The sequence below is a fragment of the Heterocephalus glaber genome, unplaced genomic scaffold (assembly GCF_053883595.1).
Source record: "Heterocephalus glaber isolate CG9 unplaced genomic scaffold, H.glaber_assembly_v1.0 deba00001504, whole genome shotgun sequence".
Lineage (NCBI taxonomy): Eukaryota > Metazoa > Chordata > Mammalia > Rodentia > Bathyergidae > Heterocephalus > Heterocephalus glaber.
This window is the reverse complement of record NW_028258324.1, coordinates 33,211,507-33,231,859: the sequence shown is the minus strand read 5'-3', so window position 1 is coordinate 33,231,859 and position 20,353 is coordinate 33,211,507. Positions and strand designations below refer to the sequence as shown.

The window sequence follows — 20,353 nt, the reverse complement described above, 5'->3', positions numbered from 1 at the left end:
CTTTTAAAACTTTTAACTTCATCTTCCTAATGAGTGTATAATTCAATCTTATTATTGTACTGATTAGTATTTTTCTGATTCTAGAGTTGCACACCTTTCCTTGTGCTATACTGGCTATTTATCATCTTCTTGTGCCTACTTTTTAATTGGGTTGTCTATTAATGAGCTGTAAGTGTTCTTTATATATTCTGGTCATAGGTTATATGCATTGTAAATATGGTCTGTTTAAGGACTACTTTTCATTTTAATGATGTCATTTAAAATTCTAAATTTTGATGGAATCCCATTTATCAATTTTTTTCTTTTATACAACATGTTTTTTGTATCCTAGGTAGTTCTTGCCTACCCTAAATTCATAAACATTTTCCCTTATAATTTCTTCTTAAAGTTTTATACTTCTAGGCTTTCATATTTAGGTTCATAGATCCTTTCAAGTTATTTTTATGTATGGAAATAAAGGGTTGAGATTAATATTTTATATATGGATACCAGGTGTTCTAGTGCCATTTGCTGAAAACACTACCTTTTCCTTGGCTCTTGAATTGAGTTTATATTCTATAAAATGTTAATGTTAAATAATCTTTCAAAACTCAGTGGACCATATATGTGTGGTTCTATTTCTAGATTCTCTGTTTTATTCCAATGATCTATATGTCTTTCCTTACACCAACACTGCCTTGATTACTGTAGTTTTAGAAGAAGTCTTAAAATTAGTTACTAAATGTCTTCCAACACTGTTTTTTTTTATTTTTCTTTTTACTTTTCTAAGCCTTTTGTACTCCTACATAATGTTTAAATTTCAATATCCAATTCTTCATTTATAGCAAGTATACATAGACCTGAATTTTTATATGTACCTTGTGTTTTCTAATCCTGCTAAATTCAAATACAAGTTCTAGGGGCTCCTAGAGATTTCTCAGTATTTTCTCTGTAGATGATCATTTCATCTACATATAAAGATTTTGCTTCTACCTTGCCAATCTTATCCTAATTGTGTCATTTTATTGCCAGACTATTTTGGTTTGGGCCTAGCTTTCAAAATTTAATGGACAGATTGAAGAGTAAGCATATCTGCCCTTGTTCCCCACCTTAAGGAGAAAGCATTGTATCTTCTCCATTCATATAAGGTGCTCTCGCTGGAAGTATGGAGTATATGTCTTTAATCTGTTGAGAAGCTTCTGTTCTACTTCTAGTCTCCTGATAGCTTTTACCATGAACAGCTGTGGAATTTAGTCCAATACTTTTTCTCCAACTACTGACAGGATCATATGGCTTTCTCCTTTCCTCTGTTAAAATGATGACTTTTGGGGGTGCATCTTCCAATGCTGAACCAACACTGCTATCCCTATAATAAAACCACTTTCTACATACTGCCAGATCTGACTTCTAACAGTTTGTTTTGTCAAACAGATTTCTATCTATGTTCATACTTTTTTCTTCTATTATTTTTATCCAGTTTTAGGATTAGCACAATGTTGATTTCCTAAAATGAGGGGAGAAGTGTTCCTTCTTTTTTATGCTTTAAATGCTTCATATAATTTATCAGTTAAAATGTATATGAGCCTGTTTTTATCATATAGATAGGTTTTCAAGCTAGGAATATACTTTCTTTAATAGGTGCTATTCAAATTTTATATTTCCTCCAGAGTTAGTTTCATTAATTTGTCTTCCAAGGTACTTCTTAGAAGTTGTCGAATTTATTTCAAAACAGATTTTTAAAATATGCTTTCTATATCCTTTTAAATTCTGTAAAATCTGTGGTACGTCTCCTAGGTCTTTATATTTTAATTTTAAAAATGTATAATTGATATTGTGTAATAGGAAGTAAAGGTCTAAAGGAGCAAGGGAAGTGGGAGGGGTGGGGGGAAAGAAAAAAAGGGAAAAGAAAAAAATATAAGAAAAGGAAAAAATGGAAAGAAAATCTTTGTAAATAGGGAAGGGTGGGCAGGGCAAGGGGAAAAAAACAAGAACCAAGATTCTCATATAATGGTACAAGATCCCAATGATGTATGTAAATGTATTTTATACCTAAAATATACCAATAAATTTAATGGGGGGGGAGAACAGATCACAGTATACAAAACCTGAATTCCAATGTCTTTTCTCCTCATGCTCATCTTAGAGACTTCCTGGCATCTTGGGGGACTTCTGGGTAGACTCAGTTGGAGGTGAGAGTGAATCCTCTGCCTCTTCTTTTATTGGGGCCTTTGAGCAGGATGCTAACCTTTCTGAGCCTCTGTATCCTCACAAAGGAAAGATGGTGCAAGAGAGTGGCTCTCCAAAAAAGAGGCCATCATTATAAGCTCATCCTACAGATGAGGAAACATGACATGCAGAGAAATTAAACATCCTTCCCTAGGTAACAAAGGCAGAGATAGAACTTAACAAGGTAGCCCACATCTAGGACTTGGTTCTTAATCCCTGTGCATGTAGCTTCTCACTAGAAGATTTGTGAGAAGGGCTTCAAACGGTGCCATTTAATAAATACAGTTTAAAAAGAAATCTTATTCTTATTACGAGTGGTTGAAGGAAATTCAATGTAGAAAGTCTACGAATTTCAGCACAATTAAATCATATGTTTTGTAGTTTTGAGTACATATACATCTTTTACCAACCCTTTAATACTTCATGATTCTTTAGTCCTACTGCTCAAAAAAAAAAATCCCAATTACAAGTTACCTAGCAAATTTCTGACTGATTCAATTTCTTACTATTAAAGTCAAAAGCATTTTTTTAGTAAGTCCTCTTAGTACTTATGTTTTACATTCCATTTGGAAACCACAGCCAGCAGGGGCCAGGAAACATTCAATTATGTAGCCAGACAAAACCGGATTTATCTAAAACAGAAAAAATCTGCTAATATTGGAAGAATTTTAAACATGTAAGTGTACAGATGGCAAGCCAATTTATGTTCCTATCATTTATGATTAAAAGAATTGTTAGGGTGAAAGTTTGCTACTTACCAGAAACTTAAAATGTTCCTTTGAAGAACAATTTACTATATTCTGACAAACTGAAACAAGCCATAAAAATTAGCATGGGCCCACATTTACATAGGCACAGTTTTTGGAATTGCAGAGAAAATAAAATTGAAAAGCCAAATTGGAAATCCTCAAGGCTGTGTTGAATAAAAGAAACTTTCAGATTTCTACTCCCTTACCCCTCTGGAAGAATAGGCCCACCAGGAAAGTTGGAGGACAGACTTAACACGAAAGTTCTCACTTAGCAGACTCATGTCCAGAACCAAAATACAGTTAATCAAAGGCTACACAAGGTTTTCAATAGCCATTTAAACTGTATCGACTGCCACCAATAAATATTTCCGAATTTGAAAATTCTGACATGTCAGAAACATCCACAGATCTCCAATATTTATCCATCACTTTTTACATTAAAAGCAAGGTGCTTATAGGAAATAGGTGTGGAAAAATTAAGAAATTCACAATTCAGCTGATTTTATCCAGGTTTCTTCATGGTAGATAATTTCTCCTAAGTTTTTCTGGAACATATAGCTGAAAGGAAATAGGGACTCATGGTTTGTTTGGCTTCTGTAACCACTACTTATCTTCCTAATTACCAGCCATTATTATAATTTCTGTCATTGTGTTATATTAGGATAAGATGGTTGGAAGTATTAGCTGTGCCTTTGGAAAAAAGATTTTCCTAGAATTAATTCACAGAGAATTTGTTTTCAAAGATAATTAAAATTATTTTATTTTAACCAATCTAAGATGAAAGCAACCAAAAGCTACACCATTATTCCATGTACTAACAACATTCTTAGAATTGTGGCCAGTTAATTATTCAGCAACGCTTTCTTATCCCTTAAACTTTTTATTGTCAGTTAATCAAGCCTTTTTATTTATTTATTTATTTATTTATTTATTTATTTATTTATTTATTTTTGGTACCAGGGATCAAATTCGGAACCTTGCGCTTGCGAGGCAGGCGCCGGAACCACTGAGCTAAATCCCCGGTCCCAGCCAAGGCTTTTTAGACATAGACTCCCCTAAAAACGTTCACTCTTTCGCATACATAAAAAATATGAAGGAATCAAAGCAGTTAAAATGTTCCTAGAACTGTTCACATTCAGAATTTGAAACTTCTGAATGTTATTTATACTCAAGAGTTATCAGTGTCCAGATCTCCCTACATAATCATACTTCTTGTTGCTGATGCTCAACTTTTGTCTCTGGGCTTTTTCCAAGCTGTTGACACCCACTCTAGAAGTTTTGCTGCGCACTTACAGGCATTGGCAACTTCGTCACGACGGCCACCCGGTCGGCAGCTATTAAAAATTATTTCACACTGGGCCGGGGATTTAGCTCAGTGGTTCTGCCGCCTGCCTTGAAAGCACAAGGACCCGAGTTCAATCCCCGGTACCAAAAAAAAAAAAAAAAGACAGAAAAATTATTTCACAATTTCAGCAAAGGGGAAAGAATATACTTCAAAGAATTGATGAGCTATAATTTACAAGAGTATATTATAAATTCCCTTTTCATAGAAATTGAAATCTAAAGGAGGGAAGAAATGCTTTTGGGCACTTGCTGTGTTCCAGGCATTGTGATATGTTTCTATATTCATTACCGTATTCTAGAAGGAAGGGCGAAAAAAACAACAGAACTTGTAATCATGTAAATTAATTGGGCTGAAAACTATGTATTCTACAAGTGAGACTACATAAACATTCATCTTTACTCTTGCAAAACTCATTTTAATCAAATTCTAGATGGGCTTTCCACAGAAAGCCAACCTTGCATTATGGAGCTGAAAAAAATATTCAACCTGCCAGTTTTTCAAAAAAGAAGTTACTGCATCAAAACCCACTTGTTTCAATTCAATTTTGTCCATCTCCTTAGGATGAGAAAAGCTGTTTTTACACATATCTCTTTATCTTGTAACAGTATTATGTTTTCTTAAAAAGTATATTTTTAAATTTTTACTTTATTAATACATGTTTGCAGTACAAGAAGTTTACATGCATCTTAGGGTATATATAACACATCATGATTTTTAAAATCCCATTCTCTTCCTGTCCACCTCCCTCTCTTTGCCTCTAAATCCCCTTGTTCCATTTTCATTATTGTTATTATTATTATTATTTTTAGTTCACGTTTATGACGTATAATGCTTACAGTCAATGCGGGTAACGTTTGGTACATATGTATAACACATCTTAAATCTCTTTACTGCCCCTTCTCTTTTCCTCCTCCCCTCACTGTTGTTCTCCTGGACCCCTTCCCATTCACAAAAGATTTATCTCCCTGTTTTCTTCTATCAATCCTTTATTTTGCTCTTATTTGTAACTTTGCCTTACGGAATGAGAGATATCATATAGCATTTGAGATTTTGTGTCTGATTTATTTCACTTATATTTTACAGGTATATACATTTTTCTGCAAATGTCTTGAATTTACCCTTCTTCATAGCTAAGTAATATTCCATTAAGTATAGATACCACATTTTCTTTATCCACTTTTCTGTTGATGGATATAGAGACTGTTTCCAGCATTTAGCTATTATGAATTTTGCTGCTATAAATATTGGTATGCATGTATTGCTGTAATATGATGTCTTTAGTTCTTTGGGGAAGATACCTTGAAAGAGAATAACTGGGTCAAATGGCATTTCTAATTTTAGTTCTTTGAGAAATCTCAGTACTGACTTCTATAATGGCTGTACTAGTTTACATTCCCACCAACAATGTAGCAGGGGTCTTTGTTCACTGCAGCCATGCCGGCATTTGTTACTATTTGATTTCTTAATGATGGCCATGCTTTCTGGTGTAAGATGAAATCTTAGTATTGTTTTAATTTGCCTTTACCTAGTGGACATTCATTTCACTTGCCTATATCTTGATTGGGTCTTTTATTTTATATGGTCTATGTTTTTGAGTTATTTATATTCTAGACATTAGAATCTGTCTGAGGAATCTGTATATATGTCAGGATATTCCTCTATCTGTGGAATAGAAGGCAAAAATATTTTCCATACTGTAGGTTGTCTCTTCACTCTACTGATTGGTTCCTTTGCTGTGTAAAAGTTTTTTAATTTGATATAATCCCATTTGTTGATTCTTGCTGTTATTTCTTATGCAGTTGTAGTTCTATGACTTCTATGACTTCAAGAGTTTTACCTATTTTATCCTTCGGTAAGTTTCTGCTTCAATGTTTAGATCTTTGATCCATTTATATTTTAGTTTAGTTCATGGTGAGTGATATGAGTCCAGCTTCAATCTTCTGCAGGTGGATAGCCAATTTTCCTAGCAACATTTGTTGAATAGGATATCTTTCCTCCAGTGTGTGTTTTGGGCCTCTTTCTTGAAGATCATATAGCAGAATGTGTCTGGGGATGTTTCTGTATCCTCTATTCTGTTCTATTGATCCACATGTCTGTTTTTGTGCCAATACCATGCTGTTTTATCATTTGTTTGTTTGTGTGTTTGTTTGTTTGAGACAGGGTCTCATCATGTAGTTCAAGCTGGCTTTAAACTAACAGTGATCCTCCCACCTGAACCTCCTCAGTGCTAGAAATACAGGTGTGCATCACCACACCTGGCTTTATCACTATTGCTTTGCAGTATTGGTTGAAGTCTAGGATTGTGATGCCTCCTGGTTTGCTCTTGTTGCTCAGGATTACTTTTGCTATTCTAGGCTTCTTCTCATTCCAAATGACTTGTAGGATTATTTGCTCTAGTTCTGTGAGGAACTACCAACATCAGTGTTGGTATTTTGATTGGGATTGCATTGATTCTATATACCAGTTTTGGGTATATGGCCATTTTGTCAATATTGGTTCTGCTTATTCAGGATCAGAGGACATCTTTCCATTTTCTGATGACCTCTTCAATTGGCTATTTTTAGAGTACTGTAATTTTCACTGTAGAAGTCTTTCACTTTCTTGGTTACATTAATTCCTAGGCATTTCATTTTTCTTGATGGCATTATAAATAATATTGTTCTTCTAATTTCTTTATTATTGAGTTCATTTTTGCTAAATACAAATACTATTGATTTTTTGTGTGTTCATTTTGTATCCTGCTACTTGGCTGAAACTGGCTATTCTGAGAGGTTTTGGGTGGATTTCTTTGGGTCTTCTATGTATGGTTTCATGACATCTGCAAATAATGATAATTTGACTTCTTCCTTTCCTATGCATAAGCCTTTTATTTCTCTTTCCTCATTGCTCTGACTAATGTTTTAAGTATTTTGTTGAACAGAAATGGTGATGATGGACATCCTTGTCTTTTTCCAGATTTTAGAGGGAAAGCTTTCAGTTTTCCCCATTTAATATGATATTGACTGTTGGTTTATTGTAAGTGGCTTTTATCAGATTCAGGTACAGTTCTATACCTATTTTTTCAGGGTTTTTAATCATGAAAGGGTGTTGGATTTTGTCAAAAGCTTTTTCAGCATCTATTGATATGATCATGTGGTTTTTGCCCTTGCTTCTGTTTATTTGGTGTATTACACTTATTGATTTGCAAATGTTAAATCATCCTTGCATCCTTGGGATTAAAACTACATGGTCATGATGTATGATCCTTCTGATAATGTGCATTCTATCTGCCAAGACCTTGTTGAAAATTTTTACATCTATATTCACTAAGGAGATTGGCCTGTAGTTTTCTTTTTTTAGCTGGATCTTTATCTAATTTGAGATCAGAGTAATGGTGGCTTCCAGAAATGAGTTTGGAAGCACTCCTTTCCTTTCAATTTCATCAAAGAGTTTGAAGAGTATTGGTGATATAATTTCCTTAAGGTTTTGTAGAATTGAATTCTACAGTGAATCTATCAGGTCCTGGGCTTTTTTGGTTGGTATTTTTTTATTGTTGCCTCAATTTCATTGCTTGTTTTGGACTGTTCAAAATTTTTATGTCTTCTTGTTTTAGTTTTGGTAATTTATATGTATTTAGGAATCTGTTCTTTTCTTCAAGATTTTCCAATTTGTTGGAATACAATTTTTCGTAGTAGTTACTAACTATCTTCTGGATTGTGACAGTTCTATTGTGATTTTGCTTTTTTCATTTCTAATTGCATTGATGTGGGTCTTTTCTCTTTCTTTTGGTAAGTTTGTCTTTTATCTATTTTGTTTATTCTTTCAAAGAACCAGCTCTTTGAGTCATTGGTTCTTTGTATTCTTTTTAGTCTCCCTTTCATTAATTTTTACTCTGATCTTTATGATTTCCCTCCTTAATTTCGATTTGGGCTTGGATTGTTGCTATTTCTTGAGTATCTTGAAGTTTCTTAACAGGTTATTTATTTGAGCTTCCTCAGTTTTTCTAGTGTGAACATTGATTACAATGAGTTTTCCTCTTAGGACTGCTTTCTTTGTATCCCATAGGTTTTGTTGTGTTGTACTGGGATTTGCTTCTAGAAATTGTTTAATTTCTTCCTTTGATTTCTTCTATGATTCACCAATTGTTCAGAAGTGTGTTAGTAAGTTTCCAAGTATTTCTAAATTTTCTGTGGTTTCTTCTATGGTTGATTTCTAGTTTCATTGCACAATGTTCTGATAATAAACATGGGTTGATTTTAATTCTTTAATAATTATTTAAGCAGGCTTTGTGGACTAGTATGTGATCTATTTTGGAAAAGGTTCTGTGTGCTATGTACTCAAAAAAGCATATTTTCTTTTTTGTTCCATCAATTTTTGAAGTGGCAGTGTTGTAAAATAAGTAGATTCAATATTCTATGAGACTCTTTTTTTTATTTAAGCCTTTCCCTTTGTCAGATCATAGAGAGTTAATGTAAGAGACCTCCTCAACCTTTCATCACATTTAGAATGAAACTCATCTTGGGAACATAAATATCAAGCTCTCTATTACCTCACATCCTAATGATGTTAGGATAGCTATTAACAAAAAAGACAGGAGATAATGAGCATTGGTGAGAATATGGAAACACTCACACATTTGGAACACTTGTTAGTAGGAATTTAAATTGGCATAGCCATTATGGAAAATGGCCTGGGGGTTAAATTAAAAATTAAAAATAGAATACCATATGATCCAGCAATCCCACTTCTGAGTTTGTAACCAACAATAATGAAGTTAGTATCTTGACAGTATATCTGTACTCCTGTGTTCTTTACAGCATTATTCAAAAGAGCAAAGATGTGAAAACAACCTAAATGTCCATCAATATATTAATGAATAAAATGGTATGTATACATTGAGATATTATTTAGCCTTAAAACTGAAGAAGATTCTGTCATTTACAATAGTGTGAACAAACTCTGGAGGACATCATAGTAAATGAAATAAGCAAGACACAGAAATAAAAATGATCCCATTCATAGGTATAATCTAAAATGGCCAAAGAAGCAGAGAGTGGTAATTGCCGGACATTTAGGACAAGCGAGAAATACGTAGATGCTAGTCCAAGGGAACAAAGTTTCAACTGTTCCAATAAGTTCTAGAGATCTAATGTACTGCATGGTGAATGTAGTTAACAATATTGTATTGTATACTTCCAATTTTCTAAGACAGTAGTTCTTAAGTGTTCTCATCACAAAGAAGGAAGGGAGGTTACAGCTGTGTGAGATGATAGATATGTTAATTAGCTTGATTACAGTGCTTATTTCATGTGCATATGCATTGAATCATTAAATTGTCTACCTTAAATATATATATTTCTTGTCAATTGCAACTCATAAAGCTGGAAAAAGTAGGAAATCTTAAATAACTTGCTCAATATTACAAAAGTAGTTAGTGGTAGAGTCCCAGTCACTACCCAAATAGCCTAACACATATTCAAAGGTCCTTTCCACTACATCACGAAGATAGCTATATTTAAAAACAAAACCCGTTTTTTTCACTCTACAAATAAATTTCCTAGTTTAAAGAAAAAAAATCTCTCAGTTTAGGCTCTTTTGAATATATTGCCTGAAGTTTTTACCACGCATGTGCATTACTTTTGGAAGTCAAATGGAATAAATTTTTAAAACTATTTTTCCATTATAAAATTATCACAAGTTCATAATGGAAACTTTCAGAAAGCATAGGTAATTTCTCTTAAGCATGTGTGAAAACTGGACAAGGAGCTGAGATTAAACAGGAAGAAAGAAGGAAATGATGTCCTTCTTCAAACACAATCATTTTGATCAATATTTTCTTGGTTTTAGAATTTTTTATTTTCCATGACAGTTTTGTGGTTGTTACTAAAGTCACTGTGGTTGTTTTATACAGTTGAGTATTTTTCAAGGACTGTTTCAGTTTCCCCATGCTAGTATTTTGTACTTATTCATCTTTTCATTTTTCTTATATTGTCTGTCCTGAAGTCATTTATTTGTCATCACTGTCATCTGTATGTATTTTTGTTGCTCAGCTGAAAATTTCTATTCCTCAGTGAGATAAAACAGTAGTGAGCTCATCCCCTCTCCAGGCGGTCCACTTCCTAGTTTCAGACATTCATGGGTAATCAGCTGCCTAGGCTGTGTATCAAAACAAATGGTACAGTAGAGACACATTTTAGAATAAGAAGAAGAGATTATTGTGGATTAAGGTAGATAGAGAAACTACAGAATGGTAGTGTCAGAAAAGCTCTAGGCAGAAAAGAACCTAGGAAACAAAGAGAATAGGCAAGGGTGGTTACTCAGCAGAGGAAACAGCTTCAATGAAGAAGGTTATAGAAACTGTTGGGGAATGAGCAAGCTACTTTGTTTGGAACTTCATTTTGAAAAAGAATGTATGTAATAAGTGATGCAAAGCAAGGTACAGAAATCAAATAGGGGTCAGAGAAGACAGTCTGGAATAGCGGGTCAGATGTGCCCTCCTCCTTCAGGTAAGGGTAGCCAAGGGAAAAAGATTCACTGGGGATTCTGGTCAGGGTGAGGGTTGTATTTTAGACAGGTCAATCTGGAAGCTAGGTATAGAGTATCCAGGAAGTGCAAGAGACTCCTGGCAGAAAGACTAGTAGGAGACTGCAGGAGTTAGCAAGCCATAAGGCAAATCCTGCCAAGGGGAGAATGATGTTTCTACTGCCAGTTCTAATAGAAAGATAATGGGGAAATGTTCACTATGCTGCTCACACTGAAAATGCTGCTCACAAAATAATATGTACACTATGATTCTATTTTTATGGAAGCAAAAAAATACCTATTTCTGTAGAGAAAAAAAGGGACTATATATCCAAATATCATTGGTAGTTACTTGTGGGTAGTGGCATTATGGGGAAATTTTATTTCATTTATTTTGGTAGTATAAGGTTTCCTGCCATGAGTATCTATTACTTTTGCATTATAAAACAAAAAATAGTAATACTCAGAAAAAATAATGATACTTGAAGTAATGGAGAGCCTGTCGGTATATATAACCTAGAGGAAAAATCAAGGACTTTTTTCTATTTAGTTCACAAAATCCAGTAGTTTGGGATAAAATTCACTTAGCAAAATCAGTTTATTTTTTAACAAACAGGTATCCAGCTGCAGATTACCCAGAATATAACCATTAAGTTTTGCTGACTGATGTGGGGAAGAATTTGGCAAGTCAAACAACTGCTTATTTGATTCTCCATAGATATACCAAGGATTCCTGCTGATAAGGATTCCAATAAGATTGAGCAAGGAGTGGTCTGACTCACTGAGGACAGCAACAATTTAACCATGGAATATTAAAGGAATTTTAGTGGTAACAACACTATGGATTGACCACACTTATATCTCCCTATACTGGCCTCTTATATAATCAGAAAAGACCCTACAAAAGTCTATAATTGATGAAATTAGTGTGAGTTGATCTCCTTAGGAAAATAAAGTCATGTCTCAATTTTTCACCAATGTGCAGAAAAGTGCAAAGATATTTTTTACAAATAAGTTCTCATTATTAGAGATCAGGATGTGTACATATATTTTGGGGCCCTAACATCTAACAGAATACAGTCAGATTGGGGAAGGAATGGGGTAAATGGAAGAAGGGTTGAGAAGAGTTGGGGAGAGAAGAAGGCAATAGACTAGACTTGCTTTTTGGCCTGATGAGAAAAATTGAAGGTACAACAAAACAGCCCAAGATTGTACACAGATGTGGCCTGACACATAGCATAGATTTGAACAACTCCTATTGATTCCTGTGATGGAGTAACAGAAAGGGAAGAATGAAAAGAATTTCCATAGATCAAATAAGGTCAAGAGGGTCTTCCCAGGCCTCACACAAAGGCTTTTTGCCCAAGGAGACCAGTAAGACCTTGAACGCGGAGAATCACCCACATAAAAGGATACGCATGAAAGGATTATCAATCTCATGGCTAAATGAGCTTACTTTGGTGTAGCATGGGCCCAGGAATGGTAATAAAATGGCACATACACTACTTGAGAAGTAGAAGTAGCAATGAGACAAGCAGGATGGCAATAGAGCAAATGGAAAGGATGCTACAAGAAATGTGATTTATGAAGAAAATATTAAGCAATGATAAAACCCTCCAAGTAATGGGAAGTTTATTATTTTTACCAGTTTTCTAATTAAGAGCACTCCTACAAGTTTTTAAATGAAAGCCTTGCTTGTTAATAAAGGTTTGAACCATCCTGTCAGCAAAAGCAGAGATTAGAATCTGGTAGTCTTAGAATTAAATGGTCCAATAATAGAGAGGCTCAAATTCAGTGGAATTCAGGTTCTAGGTTCAGTTATGAGAACAGAGGATTCCAGTCATGGAATTTATTATGAGGTCAAGAAAAAGACACTAAGTCCAGAAAGATCAAGTACTTGTCCTTAAGAAGGAAGGTTGAAATCCAGACAACTTAACACAGTAGTTAAGAGAACAATTCAGCAGAGTGATCATTGAGGTCAAAGTGGACCACCTCTGAAGTAGAAGGATAATTCTGAAAATATTAAAAGTAGCCAAAATGAAATTTACAGTGAATCAAAAGTACTTTGGTTTAATATTAAAAGACAAAGCATTGCATAAATGAATAATTTTAACATTATGCCATGAAACTTTTATACACATGAATAAGGATGGGGAGCAAATGAAGTACATTGAAGCAAAGTTTCCATGTTTTACCATGATTAAATAAGTTTTAATCTGAAGTATTCTAAGGTAAAGTATATATTGTAATTATTAGAGCCATCACTAAGAAAATAGTTCACAGAAATAGTGTTTTTAAACAAATAAAGTAATTAAAACATTTATTTAACACAAAATAAGGCAAGCAAAAAAAGAACAAGATAACAAAAAAGGAAAGAAGACTTTTTAGAAAACAAATAGCAATATAGTAAATGTAAATCAAGCCATATCAATAAATATATTAGACATAAATGGTCTAAGTGAAAGGGAAAGATTGTCAGACTGGGTGAAAAAGCAAGACCCAGCTACTGCTGTCCCAAAGAGACACACTTTAAATTTAAAGAAAAAATAAGTTGAATACAAAATGAAGGTAAAAAAATATGCTATGCAAACAGTATGAGAGAGCTGTGACTATAATATCATCAAACTATTCTTACTTTACAAATATTATTAAAGATAAAGAAAGACATTTTGTAAAAATAGGACAATCTATACACCAGTAAGATATGAAAATTGTTTATGCACTTTGTGACAGAACACTAAAATACTTAAATGAATATAATTAAGAAAGAAAACAGATAATTAAACACCAAGAGTTGAAGATTTAAATATTCCCCTCTTGCTGGGTGTGGTGGTGCACACCTATAATCCCAGCACTTGGGAGGCTGAGGCAGGAGTATCACTGTGAGTTCAAGACCAGCCTGGGCTACATAGTGAGTTCCAGGGCAGTCTGAACTACATAGTGAGACCCTGTCTCAAAAAAAACCCAAAAAAACCCAAAATTAAATAAATAAATAAATATTCCACTCTCAATAACTGATGGAACAATCAAACTTCCCCAAAGTACAGTCAATCAGCTTAATATGTGTCAAAGAACTCCATTCTCAATGACGGCAGAATCATAATAGTATATTATTTAAAAACACAGAATTAAATTAGAAACCAAGACTAGAAAAAAACTGGAAAAGTCTCAAACACCTGGAAATTAAACAGCATTCTTTTAAATAATCCATTGGCTTAAAGAAGAAATAATAGAGGAAATTTTAAATACTTTGAAATGAAAACGTAACATTTAAAAATTTCTGGAAAGCAGCTAAAATGACACATTGAGGGAAACTGATAGCTTTAAACACTTATGCCAGAAAGAAGACTAAAATCAATAAGTTTACTTCCACTTTAAGAAACCCAAAGAGGAAATACAAATTAAACAGAAACCAAGCAGAAGAAAAGAATCAATAAAGGTTAGAGTGGGAGTGAAATAGGACATAGAGAAGCAAGAGGAAAATGAATGAAATCAAAATTAGTTTCATGAATTATTAACAGAGTTAATAAATCTTTAACTAGACTGACTGAAAACAAATTACCGAAATCAGGAATGGAAATGGGGCAACATTACTACCCTACAGATTTGAAAGGATATAAGAAAGAATGAACAACTGCACGCCAAAAAAATTAGTCAACTTAGATGAAATGGATACATCACTAAAATAATTCAAATTATTGAAGTTGATTCAAGAAGAGAATCCAAATAGACCTACAAGTAAAGAAATTGAATTAATAATTTAAAATAATTCAAATTATTGAAGTTGATTCAAGAAGAAAGAGAATCCAAATAGACCTACAACAAGTAAAGAAATTGAATTAATAATTTAAAACGTTCCAACAAAGAAATATCTAGGCCCAGAATTCAACAGTGAATTCTTTTTAATGTTTTAAGAAGATATAGTGATAAAGCTTTACAAACTGTTTGGAAAACAGAGGACAGTACAATTCTTACCATTTCTTTAAGGTATTATTTTTATATCAAAGCAACACAAAGACATAATAAGAGAAGAAATCACAGACAATTAGCACTCATAAGCATAAAATGTAAAAGCCCTCCACAAAACCAGTAGGAAACCAAATCCAGCCATATGCAGAAAGAACAATAGGCCACAATCAAGCAATCAATAGGTTGTTTTTAAATCCAAAACAGAGTTAATGTAAGGTACATTAACAATATTGAGGAGTAAAAAATGATCTCTCAGTAGATGCAGGAAAACTATTTAATAAAACCCAGTACCTACTTATGCTTGAAAAACAAAAACTCTCCCAATCATGGACAAAAAGGTAACTTTTTAAAAGAGTGCATCTATGAAAACTCCAGAACTAACATCACACTAAATGAAGGAAAAGAGGGCTTTTACCCTAACATGGAGACACTTTTGCTACTCTTATTCACTACTGTAGAGAAAGTTCTAGCTAATATAAAAGAAAAAGGAAGGTAAATTAAGGACATTGTGATTGAAGTAAAGTAAAATTGCTGTTATTCATAAATGACATAATCTTGTACATAGAAAATCCCAAGACATTCGTCAAAAATTTCCTGAACTATACATGAATTTCACAGCATCACAGAATATAAAATTAATATATAAAAATCAATTTTATTTCTTTGTGCTAGCAATGAACTATCCAGAAATGAAATTAAGAATATCACAATATCAAAAATAATAAAATAGAAATAAATTTAACAAAAGAACAGTAGGCTACGTATACCTAGTACTACAAAACTACTAAAAAACTAAAGAAGATATAAATAATGTTCACGTTTATGTATTAGAACAGTCAATATCATCGAGATGGCAATTTTTCAAATTGATCTAGAAATTCACTGCAATCCCTGTCAAAATCCCAGCAGACTTTTTAAATTTAAAAAAAATCACAAAATAATTCTAAAATGTATATGGAGATAGAAAGAATTTAAATAGTCAAAATAATTTTGAAAAAAAAAAATAAAGTTAGGAGACATATACTGCCTATTTTCAAAAACTTACTACAATTCTACATGAATCAACAGAATGTAGTATTGGCCAATAATAAGCTTCAGATTAATGAAAGAGAACTTAACAGTTCAGAAATAAGTCCTTACACTTATAAGACCATAAATTAATTTTGACAAGGATGCCAAGACAATTCAATTGAGGACAGTCTGTCCAAAACAGTACTGGGACAATTGGATGTTCACATGTAAAATAATTATAATAATAACTTAGGCCCTCACCTCAAACCCCACACGAAAATAAAATCATAATCATGACCTAATTTTGAAGACAAGTTCTTTTTATGTATTCCAGGTTTGCCTTGATTATTCTTAGCCTCCCAAGTTCTGGGATTACAGGTGTGTGCCACCATGCCAGGATTAGACCTAAATTTAACAGTCAAAACTCTAAAACATCTAAAAAGAAAGCAAGAGAAATCTTTGGGATCATGGGTTTGACACAACTCTGACACCAAAAGAACAATCCATAAAGGGAGAAAATGGTAAATTGAACTTCTTAAAAATAACTCTTTTACTTAAAAATATATCAGTGAGTAAATAAAATGATAAATCATAGACTAATTTAGAAATTTGGAATTATATATGTGATAAAGGCCTGTAACCCTCTTTAAAGAACACTAATAACTCAATAAAAGGAAGATATACACCCCAACTGAAAAAAATAATTGAAACTTTTTAATAGATTTTACTAAAGAGAATAGAAGAATGGCTAATAAGTACATAAAAAGAAACTCAAGCTCATTAGTCATTAAGGAAATACAAATTAAAACCACAATGAGACACCCCTACATACTCACTAGCATGCCTATAATAGAACAATAACACCATGAGTTAAGATGTGGATAAACTGGGAACCTCATGCTCACTATCACATAAAATAGTATGGCTACTATGGAAAACAGTTGGGCAATTTCTTTAAAAATGTAGAAAAATATATTATATGACCAATGGATTTCACTTCTAGGTATGAGAGCATATGTCCATGTAAAATATATACAGTACTTGAATGTTCATAACAGCGTTATTTACAATAACCAAAACTCAAAAAATTATTCAACGTTTCTATCAAATGATAAATTGTTAAACAAAATATGTTATATTTATGGAATTTTATTCAAGTATAAAAAGGAATGAACTGTTGAAACATGCAACATGAATTATCCTAAATACTATGCTAGGTTAAAGAAGCTAAACAAAAAACAGACTACCTATTATGTAGTGATGGACCAAATAGAGTGATGAGCCACATATACAATGATGGTGCCATAATATTTTAATGGAGCTGAAAAATTTCTATTACCTGGTGACATCATAGCTGTACAACATTATAGCACAATGGGACTCACATGTTTTTGGTGATGCTAGTATATACAAACATATTTGCTGCCAATCACATACGAAGTGTGATGGAAAAATATGGTGAATGGCTAAATAAAACATTTATTGCAGTAAATGACACAGTGCCATTAATCTCCCTCAAAATATTCAAAGTATTTCCCCATGCTTGAACATATTTATTGCATTGTTCTTAGAAATGTGTCTTTCACTGTTATAAGTTTTATATTTAAATATTCACCAGATAATGATCATAAACAACTGATACTTGCATAGTATTTACTACAGGATACTTTTAATCATCATTTTAGAGTACCCTCCTTCTACTTACGAGAAGAAACAGTAATCTGTAAAACAGTAATTAACTTACACCAGTAGCGTTGCTACACATCTCACATTCACTCCTTGTCTTGATTGCATCAAGAGGCTATGGTGAGTGAGTCATACAATACAGGTTTGTGTCAGTACGTTTTATGGTATCCACACAATGACAAAATCAACAATGCATTTCTCAGAATGTATCTCAGGCATTAAGCATCACATGCATGACTGTAATTTTATTTTTTATGACATGTCTAGAAAAGACATATTTATAAAGACAGAAAACAAATTAATGATTGCCTGGGGCTGGGAGTAGGAACAAGGATTAACAGCAAACAGACATGAGGGAACTTTGTTGAGGTTATGGGCATGTTATAAAACTGAATTGTGTTGATGGTTGTATAATTATATAAATTTACTAAAATCACTAAATTGTACATTTATTCTGGGTGAATTTTATGGTATATGAATTATATTTCAATAACGCTGTTAAAAACACACAAGAAAATAAAACATGACTTTGCTGAGAGAGGTCTGCTTTTTAAGCCCCTGGACTTCCCTTACAAATCATCATAGAGGTGACTGAGCACAGAGGTCTGGACATAGCCTTTACTACAAGCCATAGGAGCCAGAGGTCAGGGGAGTGGGAAGCCCGGAAGGAGCTCCAAGACAAATCAGAAAGAAAAATGGGTTCAGTTGCTGTGGGGATCCTCCAGAAGGGCCCGCGTATTCTCCATCACACATGACCTAGAACACTTACTTAGGCTGACAGAGTCCAGGAGTATCCAGAGAAGGGCCACACAGGCCAGGATGCAGGCTCTGGGACAGGGTGCCAGGACGACAGCACAGCAATGGCTGCAGACGACTGAAGTGACAGCTTTCCGGTCACCTCTGTTATGGAATGGATGATAGAGCAGCCATGGATCAATAGGGCCTCGACGGCATCACAGAGGTGACATAGCACAGAGGAAGTGAGAGGCTTGCAGTTAGAGATACTGAGTACAGCAGAATGTCCCCAAGACCAGGTAGGACATGGAGATACACAGCACCAGGCAGGCAAGGAACAGCTCAGAGGAGGGCAAAAACAACCAGGGGAGACAACACAAAAATCAGCTCTGAGAGGGACTGAACTAGATAAATATTTACCCAGAGCTCCTGTTTGGTAATGGATGAGTTTTCTTTGAGCATCAAATATTGGAGCATTTGTTTTTTCCTGCCCTTGGCAGAACTAGGAGAACTAGGGGCTTTATTGCAATATGAGGTTAGTCACAATAACAAACAGCAACAACAACAAAACTCTTTTTTTGCCGCACATTGTTGGACATTTAATGAAGGCTGTGGAAAGCTCCAGTGACCTGAGGGATTAATATGACTTTGACTTCAGGCTGAGCAGCCAGGAAAGCATGCCATACCCCCAGAAGTCAGCCTTTCTGGGCTTCAAGGAGGTCTCACTTTATAAGATTAGGAAGTTTAGATAGATGGACAAGGTACCCAGAGATAATGTCAGGGACACTGGCCTGTTGTCACTGGGATCTTCTCACTTTGAACGTCAGCCAGATGCCTAGCTGCCGGGTTGCAATGGTGCTGCTTCTACAGCCCACTGAGTCAGTGGATCCCAATAGTGCTGTCTGGGTTAAACCCAGGGGTGTCTAGTTTTGCTTACTGATCAGTGAACTCATTTGTAACACCGTAAGTGACACTTTAAAGTGAGATATCATTAAACAAAAAGCAATCAGAAGCAAAGCCATTCCCTTCCCTACTAGTCAGACTGGATTATCTGTTATGTTCCCCATGCAGAGGGGGATTTGCCGTTCCACATCGAATGCCATTATTTAGGCCCAGTGCTCCCTCACATAGCCCCACAGCACATTATTTATAGCAATATGGTTGTTTGTTATAAAAAGCTTCTGGGTGGAGGAAGGAGAGCAAGGATGCATGGATTCCTAATGCTTTTGGCTTGGGGCTTTTTCTTTTAATTGAGTAGGAGTGAGTTATTTAACATTACACATAGGTAAATGAAAAAAAATACTTTCCTTCCAGCAAATGATTGACTGATTTTAATTTCCCTGTAATCATTTATAATTGTTATCTGTCTTCTGGAATTCCAAAGGCTGTCATGTGGAGGAGGGAGGACATTTGGGAGTGCAGTTACATGGGACAAAAGCAGACCAAGGAGAACTGGAAGCACACAGGTTGGTGCATAATAAGAAAGGTCCTGCTGGTGATGTAGGCGGCTCGACAACACAACAGCTTGCCTACATGGAACTGTAGTAAGCTTGCAGTCAGTCACTGGGAGCATTCAAATTGAGGCCTCAGGACTAGATGGCTATACATAATATAAGATTCTTTATGGAAGATTTGCTTCTTTGAGTGGCAATCATCGTAGCTGGGCCCTTTCCAGTAGTAAGAAGCTAAAACATGCTAACGTAACATGGATCTGCTCTTTTTGGACTGTTCAGACTTCTCCCTTCTGAAAATAGCATTCTATGGTTCAAATGGGAAAGATCTCACTTCCAGGCTCCTGGCATCTGCATGTGACCCAGTCCAGTCAATGAAAGTATTTCATTTTCCAGGTCACAGAGATTGGTTTGAAATGACCATGTGACCCCTACTTATCCAACACTCAATCCTGGGAATTTTATTGAAAAAAAAGATTCTCACTCTTCTGGAATTGAAGCTAATTAACCTTAAAGCCAGCTAGAGCTATTGTAAGGAAAGGACCTGCTTGAGTATGAACGGAAATCATTAAGGTGACCAGATGCTCTAGCGACCCAGTCTTTTGGTAGCCTCCCTCCATAGATGGTGACTGCTCTTTGCTATTTTGATGCAACAGTGACTCACTGAGAGTTTGACCAACTAATTTTGGGAGTATAGACCA

The 20,353-nt window shown here is 34.4% G+C and overlaps 1 protein-coding gene across 3 annotated transcripts in view; it reads right to left on the bottom strand.

The window, feature by feature from the left end:
* Kcnab1 (potassium voltage-gated channel subfamily A regulatory beta subunit 1) overlaps positions 1-20,353 on the bottom strand; it is a 444,167-nt gene that overhangs the window by 274,888 nt on the left and 148,926 nt on the right. The window contains exon 1 of one of the 3 annotated variants that reach the window (XM_087186405.1): positions 18,236-18,556. The exons of the other annotated variants lie outside the window; for them this stretch is intronic. The gene's annotated coding sequence lies outside the window, so the exon portion shown is untranslated. Of the gene's footprint in view, positions 1-18,235; positions 18,557-20,353 lie in introns of those variants that run through there. 3 annotated transcript variants of the gene reach the window in all.